At 41.1% G+C, this 11,166-nt stretch overlaps 1 long non-coding RNA gene across 1 annotated transcript in view; it reads right to left on the bottom strand.

The window, feature by feature from the left end:
* Nucleotides 1-11,166, bottom strand: part of LOC104007884 (uncharacterized) — a 194,025-nt gene that overhangs the window by 79,906 nt on the left and 102,953 nt on the right. The window lies entirely within an intron of this gene.

Raw genomic sequence — 11,166 nt, 5'->3', positions numbered from 1 at the left:
GATCTGGTAATATGAGACCCATGTTTTCATATGACAATAATCAGCTGAATCATGGCATCTTGGGTGCTCTTTTAGAAGGAGCCTATACTCTCTAATATACCACAGTCCCCACCATTCTCAAGTTCCCTTTACTCAGAGCATTACCTGAATGGCCCCTATATGTACTGGGAGGATGAAATTCATCCCATAACAGTGGGTGAATTTGTGAGTGGAAATGTAGTGGTCTTTTACAATTTTAATTTCTTTTAAGGTAAAGGAATCAGAATACAAGAATCAACTGGAAACAACATATGTGTTGGTCAACAGGAGAAAATAACTGATTATGATACATGATTAAAAATAATTAAATTTTGTGTATTGACATAGATGTCATTGCTATATTCTTAAGTCTATTTAAAAAGAAGTACAGAGAAGCATATATGGTCTGTCTCAGTCCATTTGGGCTGCTATAACAAAATACCTTAGGCTGGGTGATTAATTTATAAAAAGAGAAACTTATTGCTTACAGTTCTGGAGGCTGGGAAGGCCAAGATCAAGGCACCAGCAGACTCGGTGTCTGGTAAGGGCTTGCTCTCTGCTTCACAGATGGCACCTTCCTGCAGCCTCACATGGGGGAAGGCGCAAGGGAGCTTCCTTGAGCCTCTTTTAAAAGGACACTAATCCCAGCCGTGATGGTGAAACCTTCATAACTTAATCACTTCCCAAAGGTCCCTAATACTATCACACTATTAGTTTCGAATGTGAATTTTAAGGTGACACCAACATTCAGACCATAGCATGTTCTAATATCAATTTTTGTAAAAATTAAACCAGGCATATAGATTATGGATGTATTTGTATATGAATAGTAAAAGTCCAAAAGAATATCACAGAAGAGAATAAAATTTTTGCAACAGAACTTTTTTTTTCACAAAAATTCAAATGCTGTGTAAGGGCAACCTAAAGTGACCAAAGTAAAATTAATGCAAGTATCACTAGACATGAACCAGGAGGATTTTCTTTGCTTTCTTTCTCCTCAGAAACCTGTTGTAGGTATTGTGACAATAATCATAAGCCTTATAATGGCAGGTCATCTTCTCCAAGGTATGGTAAAGCTGGAATAAAAGAAAATAAAAATGGTAGCAATGGTTTAACTATTAATGTTGGGAAATTATAATTTTAGGCATAAATATAATCAATGCCTTTTGAGCAGCTACTTTGTTCCTCTAGAAGAACTGAAAATTTTATTAAAAAAGCAAGACAGTCATGACTAAAAAGATAATTACATGTTTTAGTTATTTAATTAGAGCTGTTGAAAAAATGGGGACAAGCAGCCTAAGTTTAGCTCATCAACACTAAAACTATTCAAGTAGAAGCAAAATAGCCACCAGAAAGGCAGCGTATGGATGGTTTCCCACATTTGGGTTGGAAATTGGACTAAAAAATCTGCTCTGAGACTCTGTGTAGAACAGACTCAAAATCTTCTTAGAATAAAAGGAAAGAATGAACATTTGTAGCCTAGAAGGACCTGAAGGAATCGGGCAAGACTAAAGAAGCCAGGAGGTAGAGTCTGGCATTTCCAAGCCTGGAGTCCCAGGCAAAAACAAAGGTGTAGCCGCAAGAATAATTGAGGCAGGCCAGGCGCGGTGGCTCACACCTGTAATCCCAGCACTTTGGAAGGCCAAGGCAGGTGGATCACCTGAGGTCGGGAGTTCGACACCAGCCTGACCAACATGGAGAAACCCTGTCTCTACTAAAAATACAAAATTAGCCAGGCATGGTGGTGCATGCCTATAATCCCAGCTACTCGGGAGGCTGATGCAGGAGAATTGCTTGAACCCGGGAGGTGGAGGTTACGGTGAGCCAAGATCGCACCATCACACTCCTGCCTGGGCAACAAGAGCAAAACTCCACCTCAAAAAAAAAAAAAAAAAAAAAAAAGAATAATTGAGACAAATGCCTGGGCTCCAGTTGGAAACCAACCTAACCAGAGCGGAGGATTCACATTGGAGATTTGCCGGAAAGTAGGGCAATCCCTTATATTCATTTAATCTCAACACATTTATGAGATTGCCATTAATATTCCCATGTCCCAGATGGGAAAAAATGGGGTTCATTATTTTATTTTGTTTTATTTTATTATTTTGAGACAGGGTCTCACTTTTTTGCCCAGGCTGAAGTGCAGTGGCATAATCTCGGCTCACTGCAACCTCTGCCTCCCAGGTTCAAGCAATTCTCCTGCCTCAGCCTCCCTAGTAGCTGAGACTACAGGCACACACCACAAGGCCTGGCTAATTTTTGTATTTTTAGTAGAGTTGAGATTTCACCATGTTGGCCAGGCTAGTCTTGAACTCCTGACCTCAAGTGATCTGCCCGCCTCGGCCTCCCAAAGTGCTGGATTACAGACCTGAGCCACCGCACCCAGCCCCATCATTTTATACATCAATGGTTTGAACGTTATTCTGTGATGAAAAGAAAGCGACTGAAAAATTCTGGTCCAAAATGTGGGCTGTAACATTATGGCATGGCAAGGGAGAGGGTAGGTACAGTGAGACTAATTGCAGGATTCCAGGCTCCAGGTGATAAAACCTTATAGATTAAAAGACACTTTGGAGAAATTTCACAACTCAATTCAGGAAATATTTCTTGGATATCCACAATTTGAAAAACACTTGACTAAGTGCTAGTACCTTCTGTGTGAAATGTCAGCCTCTTACTCAATTTCCTGGTGAACAATTAGTCATATTTCATAGAGGACTATTTTTCAGTGTATGAGCATGACTTGAAATGCCTCCTTGCTGGCAGTCATTTTGTGCAATATGGAAGAGCTCTATACCTTTGGCTACACCCTTAGAGAAGGAGGCATTGACCCAAGAACACCCATCAGAGTTTTTTCTTTGAGGATCTGGAATAGAGTTGAGAGAGCTGAGCAATTCCGGGTATTGAAACCATAACTTATAGTCTCAGGAATTGTCAGCAATCATGTTTCTACATACTGGCTGACTTGCAGAAGAAGTCAGTCTGCCAAAAAATACAGAAATTAATAAAGACACAGAGATGGTGCAGATATATAAAACGAAGTTTCTAGGCTCTTCCTGGAACATGGCTATCATCTCACCTTTGATGTCTAAAGCCATATCAGTATCTTTAAAATAAATTTTCTCTTTAGTAGGCTGAATAATGGCCCCCAAAGATGTCCATGTCCTAATCCTCAAAAATCTGTGAATGTTACCTTATATGGCAAAAGGGATTGTGCCAATGTGATTAAGAATCTGGAGATGGGTAGATGATCCTGGATTCTCCAGATGGGTCCAGTGTAATCACAAGAGACTTGTAAAAGTGAGACAGGAGGAATCAGATTCAGAAAGTAGACTATGTGACAAGAGAAGCAGAGATTGAAGTAATACAATGTAAAGATGGAGGATGTGGCCACAAGCCAAGGAATACAGGAGCCCTCCAGAAGCTGGAAAAGACAAGGAATGCATTCCTCTCCTAGAGTCTCCAAAAGTAAATGGAACCACAGACATCTTGATTTTAGTTCCTTCAAACTTATTTTGGATTTCCGACTTTCAGAATTGTAAGAGAATAAATATGTGTTATTTTAATTCACTGTTTCTGGTGTTTTATTATAGCAGCAATAGGGAAGTAATGAACCCCTTCCCCACCTTCACGATTTTAAAAAATCACGTTGGTGTCTAATTTTGTGCAACCACAGACTCTAAGTCTACTATATCTTTTTAATACTAAGATGTCAGCGACTATAAGAAACACCACCAAAATAATACCAGATTTGGGAAGACAGAAATATTGCCACATTAAATGTATACATTGATCAAAAATTATATCCTGGATTCAGGATGTAAAAAACAATGTGCTTAGATTTAATAAAATAAGACAGTATATCCTTCAAGTCACAACTAAAGGATACATTGCCTTCACAACTCTGCCTCTATGAAGCATTCTCCAGCCTACCACAATGAACTTTCCTTTCCTGACCAATGATATGGTTTGGATTTGTGTCCCTGACCAAATCTCATGTCAAATTGTAATCACCAATGTTGGAGGAAGGGCCTGGTGGGAGGTGATTGGATCATGGTGGCAGAATTTCCCTTTCCTGCTTTCATGAAAGTCAGTGAGTTCTCATGAGATCTGGTTGTTTAAAAGTATGTGGCACTGGCCAGGCATGGTAGCTCATGCCTGTAATTCCAGCAGTTTGGGAGGCCAAGGCAAGTGGATCACTTGAAGTCAGGAGTTCGAGACCAGCCTGGCCAACGTGGTGAAACCCCATCTCTACTAAAACTACAAAAATTAGCAGGGCGTGGTGGTGCATGCCTGTATACTCAGCTACTAGGGAGGCTGAGGCAGGAGAATCACTTGAAGCTGGGAGGTGGAGGCTGCAGTGAGCTGAGATCACACCACTGCACTCCAGCCTGGGTGACAGAGTGGGACTTCATCTCAAAAAAACAAAAAGTGTATAGCACCTCCCCCTTCTCTGTCTTCCTCCTTCTCCAGCCATGTAAGACGTGACTGCTTCCCCTCAGCCTTCTGCCGTGATTGTAAGTTTCCTGGGGCCTCCCCAGCCATGCTTCCTGTATAGCCTGCAGAATCGAGAGCAAATTAAACTTCTCTTCTTTATAAATTATCCAGTCTCAGGTAGTTATTTAGAGCAATGCAAGAACAGACTAATACAACAACACATCAAGCGTTGCATTTGTCCTCTATCACAGCAATTGTCCTTCTACGCAATACTGGTAAGTTCACCTGTTTATCTCCTAGCCAGACAGTGAGAGCCCTGGTCCCTAGCTTAGTGCCTGCAAATAGCATGAATGAAGAAATAAATGAATAGACAGTTCCTGCCCTCAACAAATTCCCAATCTGGTAGAAACACATATGTTACCATACGAATCAAACTTTTCAAAGCACCATTAACAGATTATATAAACAGAGTCCTCTAGATTACAGAGTGTACTTTTAATGTACATTCAAATTTGCAGTAACTGGAAAGAAGGGTTGAAAGAAAGCTTGGAGGGGCTTCTCAGAAGAGGTGATATTTGAGCTCAAATATGTTGGCCTTGAAGAATGAGTGGAATTTCAAGAAGCAGAAAAGAGGGAGCAGGGAAGAGATTTCAGGAAAAGTAGTATAGCATGACCAAGAAGAATCACAATGGCATGAAAACACAACAGAGCGCTGGAAGACAGGTGAGAGATTTATTGTGACTGGAGCATATGCCAACATATTGGAAGTGGAATGCTCTAGATATGAGCTAAGGAAAATTTGAACTAGGTGAAAGCTAAAGATGACCTGAAAGTGGAAATGATAGAGGAAGCCTGTAATACTGTGAAATATTTGTTATTTGACCCCATTGCCTAGCATACAACTTCTAAAATCCTTAGAATCTCCAAAGTGACACCTTTTCATATTCTAGTGAGCTGACTGATGGTTGGCAGCCCCTAAGTAGTTGCAGAATGGGGGCTAGTCACTGGAAAAAACAAGGTATGATTAGAGGGTTGGGACTTTCAGCTCCAGCCTCCCCCACCTCTAGGGAAGAGAGAGGGACTGAAGGTAAGTTGATCACCAATGGCCAATGATTTAGTCAATCAAGCCTACTTAATAAAGCTTCCATAAAAACCCAAAAGGACAGGGTTTGGAGAGCTTCTGGATAGCAGAACACCTGGAGGTTCCTGGAGGGTGACATGCCCAAGGAGGGCAAAGAAGCTCCACACCCCTCTCGCACCACACCCTATGCATCTCTTCATTGGTATCCTTTGTAATATAATAAAGCAGTAAATGCAAGTAAAGTGTTTCCCTGAGTTCTGTGAGCCACTCTAGCAAATCAATCAAACCCAGGGAGGGAATTGTGGGCACCCAGATTTGTAGCCAGTCAGTCAGAAGCACAGGGAAAACAACCTGGAGCTTGTGGTTGGCATCAGGAACAGAGTGTGGGGGCAGTCTTGGAGACTGGGCCCTCAACCTGTGGGATCTGACACTATCTCCAGGTAGACAGTGTCAGAATTGAATTGAATTAGAGGACACCCAGCTGGTGGCCACTGCAGAACTGATTGCTTGCCTGGTGTAGGGGGGAAAACTTCCACACATCTGGTCACAGATGTCTTCTGTGTTGACTGTTGTGGTGTGAGAGCAGAGGAAAAATGGTTTGTGCTTTTTCCCCTCAAAGCGAAAATGGGAAAGAGACAAGACTTGCTAATGGAGTAAAAAGGGCCATAGAATGGGTTAAATATAGCAGGAAGGATCAGTTAGGCAGACACAATGGGGTGAGAGTAGATACAACTAATGGAAAGAGAAAAGTTAAGGATGACTCTGAAGTCTCTAGTCTCAAATGTAGGTCACAGAAATAGTCTGGTGAGTGTGCAATTGTATATTGCAATTGCAATCTCATAAACATTTGCTGAATGGATGAGTGAATACATGAATTATAAAACAAATGAGTGACGAATTGAATGAATGAACAAATGAATAATGGTTCTTTGCCCAAACAGTGGCAAGTAGACAGAAGGCTGAGGCAGAAGATACATGGGACCTTTTACTCAAAATTAAATCTGGGCTGAAAAGTGTTTTGGGGACCATGGCCCCAAATGCTTTACCCACCAAGGTATTTTTCCCCCATGTGGTATGTCTGAATACGCCCTCAGTGAGTTCCCAATCTAGAAGGAACAGATATATATATATATCCAACAGATGTCCCCTAAGAAATATTTAGAACTTGGCATCAAAGCTAACTTTGTCATGGGAAGATGCTCCTAATAGGGTGCTCCACTGGAGGCCCCTGAATCAAGCAAGAGAAGGTGACAGGAAGATTGGAGGAAAAGTGTGCATCCCACATGACCCAGAGATACCACAACTGGGAGCAGAGGTGGCCTCCGGACTCACCAGTCCCTTCCATTGGGCACCCAGATGCTTGAAGCCTCTCAAAAATTATTTACATGGCATTATTCTTGGTTATATTTATTCTCCACCCCCACACCCACCCCTATCATTCTCAATGTATAATTTAAAGAATCCGTTCTGTCTTATCTTATTTGGTAAGCCTAGCAATGCTTCATCAAATAAAGTGCTTTCTCTATTTCAGAAAAAAAAAACTGATCTTTTTTGTGTCAGTTCTGCCAAGGGATCCACTTCTTGTTTTGTTTTGTTTCATTGTTGTTTATTGAAACAGGGGTGGAAGGGCTATGTGGAGAAGAATGATGTAGGTGGAGGGATAGAATTTGTTTCCATAGATCTCTCTCTCTCTCTCTCTCTCTCTATATATATATATATATATATATATATATGTGTGTATATATATATACGTATATATATATATACGTATATATATATATACACATATATATATATATACTTTTTTTTTTTTTTGCAAAGCTTGTCCCTATGTAATCCAGGCAAAAGAACCTAACTGGTCTCCCCCATGTTGCTGGCTTCTAGATACTGCAGGGGCTGTTCCTAAATTTGCTTCCTTTCTTAGGGATTTCAACCAGACTCGTCTCTGCTATTTGGGGTTTCTATGCTGACAGCAAAAGCTCCCTAGTGGCTCTGTTTCATTCAGCCCATTTTACTGGGCCATTAGCTCAGTCTGCAGTGGCAGAAAATCAGGTCAATTCTACAAAGTACACAGACATTCCAAAAATTTTAATAACTGATTTTTTTTTCCTGATCAGTTTTTTCCTCTCAGTTTCTCTATCTTTTAAATGGGGCTTAGAGGTTGAATCAGATCCGTGGCTTCTAAATTTCTCAGGTTACAACTATTTATCAGAATCTGCTGAAAACTAGAAATCCTTTCTAAGAGGGAAAAAGAAAGCTGAGATTTGAAAGACTGTTTAAAAGGGTTCATGCAATCCCTAAACTCATCCACAGTCACCAAGGGAAGAATCTACGTACCCCAGGTTAAGAAATGATTGCGCCTCCATCTCTAAAGCCCTGAGACTCCATGCAGGCTGCCAAAACAGAAAAAACACAATCATTTTTGGAACATCTGTCTCTAGAAGAAATCAGGCTGACAGCTGTATGAGCCATGATATTGTGAGCAGCAAGCCCTCACCCATCCTCCTCCACAGCTGTTGAACAAATGCACTGAGGTAGAGACAGTAAGAGCCTTAATTAAGCAAATCAAACTATTCCCGACGAAGGCAATATGAACAGTCTGTGCACCTTCCAAGTCTCCTGTAAACCAAACCTCCAATGGTAAGCTCTGCCTTCAAATGAAGATTAACTGAGTCTTGTCAGTTATCTCAGTTTCTCTTGAGATCAAAGTCCCTGCCTCTAACTCCTAAAGGGCTGTCTGTTGACAAGAAAGCCACCCCTATTTTTGCAAGTGGCCTTTCTCATTATGAGTTTATGGGATTGACACGTAACTCTCACTCACACTGGATTTTATACATGAACAAGCTTCATCTGCTGTTTTTGGAACCATGAGCTGCTGTTTCACAAACACACACTACCACTATTGTCACATCTCTTCGTTTTTCCAGTGAATCCTTTGAATCCTCACATCTTGTGAGTTGGAAGTCCACTGTCTCCCCTTGAGTCTCTCTGCTCCCTCTTTTTTCCTCTAACTCTTAATTATGAAATTGTCAAATATACAGAAACAGTGAAGTAATAGAAAAATGAATATCTGTATACCCTCCATCTATATTCAACAATTATTGACATTTTGCCCTATTTGCTTTCTCTGTATGTATATATGTTTCTAAAACTATATGAGAGTAAACTGCAATAATTGAAACATTTCATGGCCAGGCCCAATGGCTCACACCTGTAATCCCAGCACTTTGGGAGGACGAGGCAAGCGGATCACTCGACATCAGGAGTTCGAGACCAGCCTGGCCAACATGGTAAAACCCCATCTCTACTAAAAATACAATAATTAGTCAGGCATGGTGGCACATGCCTGTAATCCCAGCTACTTTGGAGGTTGAGGAGGGAGAATCGCTTCAACCTGGGAGGCAGAGGTTGCGATGAGCCAAGATCACGCCACAGCACTCCAGCCTGGGAGACAAGAGCGAAACTCTGTCTCAAAAAAAAGAAAAAAAAAGAAAGAAACATTTTACTTCTATATACTTTAAAATTCATCTCCTAAGAATAATAATATTCTCCTCCATAACCACAATACCATAAGAAAATTTTAAATGATCCTTAATGTCATCTAATATCTGTTTCATACTCAAATTTCTGCAATTGTTTCCAAATGTACTTTTGTGATTATTTTTTATTTTCCAAATCATCACCCTCTGGCTGACATAGCTCTTTAACCTTTTAGTCTGGAGCAACCTCCAAGCACACACTTTGCTTTTCATGACATTGACTTTTTAAAGAGTCCAGGCCAACCATCTTGTTGAATGTCTCACATTCTGAATTTGTGTGATTATTTTCTCTTGTCTTATTTAGGCTCCTCTGTCCCTTCTACCTTCTATAAACTAGAAGTTTGGCCTAAAGCCTTTTTCAGACTCAGGTTAAATATATTTGGCACAGGCCGGGCACAGTGGCTCACACCTGTAATCCTGGCACTTTGGGAGGCTGAGGCAGGTGGAGCACCTGAGGTCAGGAGTTCGAGACCAGCCTGGCCAACATGGTGAAACCCTGTCTCTACTAAAAATACAAAAATTAGCTGGGCATGGTGGCACGTGCCTGTAAGCCCAGCTACTCAGGAGGCTGAGGCAGGAGAATTGCTTGCACCCGGGAGGCAGTGGTTGCAGTGAGCCAAGATCGCGCCACTGCACTCCAGCCTGGATGACAGAACGACACTCCGTCTCAAAAGAAAAAAAAAATATTTGGCACAAACCCTTCACAAGTATCTTATGTACTTTTGTATTACAGTAGAAGCTCCACAATGCCATTAGTAGTGGTTAAGGTAGAGACCACCAGATCTCTCCAATGTAAAGATATATTTTACCTTTACAATTCATAAGTAAACTGTGGTGTGACACTTAAGTCACATGAATATATCATTCCCCCAAGAATTTTACAACGAATGGTTTTAGTATGAAGAATTTTACACCTAATGGTTTTAGTGTCCATTGATACAATCCTTGAATGAATACATTGGGGATTGCAAAATGTACCCCCTTCCCTTCTGGAATTAATCCAAAAATGTCAGTTCTACTTTCACATTCAAATGAGGTTAGCATGAGGTCTGAGCAGTCCACTACTGCCATTGCTTCTTCTTGTCACTCAGTGTCACTGTTGAAGACAGTCCCTGCACAACCCTAATGGTTCTGGTCCACTTTGAGATGGTGCCACTTGGATCCAAATCCTTGAACAAGCTGCTGTATTCCAAAAAAGAGGCCAATTCCAGCCTATCAGTGATAAGTGGAGCTCTGAGTGCCCCTCCCCTATGCTCCCAGTTCAATTCTCAGGTTCACATACGCAGACTCAGCACATCAGCCTCCCTAGGAGGGCTAATTTCACAATAAGTTCCAGCAACTTCCACCTCATGGATTCCATGAGGAAACAGACTTTGTTCTTTTCCCAAAGACCCACACTAAGGGGCAGGCAGGTTTTCCTTTATAACTAAATAGAGTGAGACTGATGATACTCCCTGTCCACACTCACACTTCTTTTTTCAGTTTATTTTTCTTGCCTTATTGCACTTGTATTTAAAAACTGATTATTGTGACATCTAATACATATGGGAAAATCTATGTAAATAAAGGTCTGGCTAATAAGCCCAATGAGTTCCAACATCTGAGAAGACCCAATTATACCTGTCCCCAATAACTATTATCTCCTTTAAAGGTAACCATTACCAGGCACAGTCGCTCATGCCTATAATCCTAGCAATTTGGGAGGCTGAGGTGGGACGATCACTTGAACCCAGGAATTTGAGACCAGCCTGGTCAACACAGGGAGACCTTGTCTCTATACAAATATAAAAACATTAACAGGACACAGTGGCACAAGCCTGTAGTCCCAACTACTCAGAAGAGTGAGGTGGGAGGATGGCTTTATCCTAGGGAGTTAAGGCTCCAGTGAGCCAAGAGCACACCACTGCACAGCAGCCTGGGTGACAGATTGAGACCCTGTCTCAAAAAAATAAATAAATAAAGATAATCATTATCATGACTTTTATGCAATGGGGTGCTGGTAAGTGTTTAACAACCCTTTCTCAAAAAAAAACAAAAACAAAAACAAAAACAAAACCTCTCAGATTATAATGCTTGCTGATTTCCTTGATG

The sequence above is a fragment of the Pan troglodytes genome, chromosome 11 (genome assembly GCF_028858775.2).
Source record: "Pan troglodytes isolate AG18354 chromosome 11, NHGRI_mPanTro3-v2.0_pri, whole genome shotgun sequence".
In the NCBI taxonomy this organism is placed as follows: Eukaryota; Metazoa; Chordata; class Mammalia; order Primates; family Hominidae; genus Pan; species Pan troglodytes.
The sequence above is the reverse complement of the archived record's forward strand: the minus strand, read 5'-3'. Positions and strand labels throughout refer to the sequence as shown.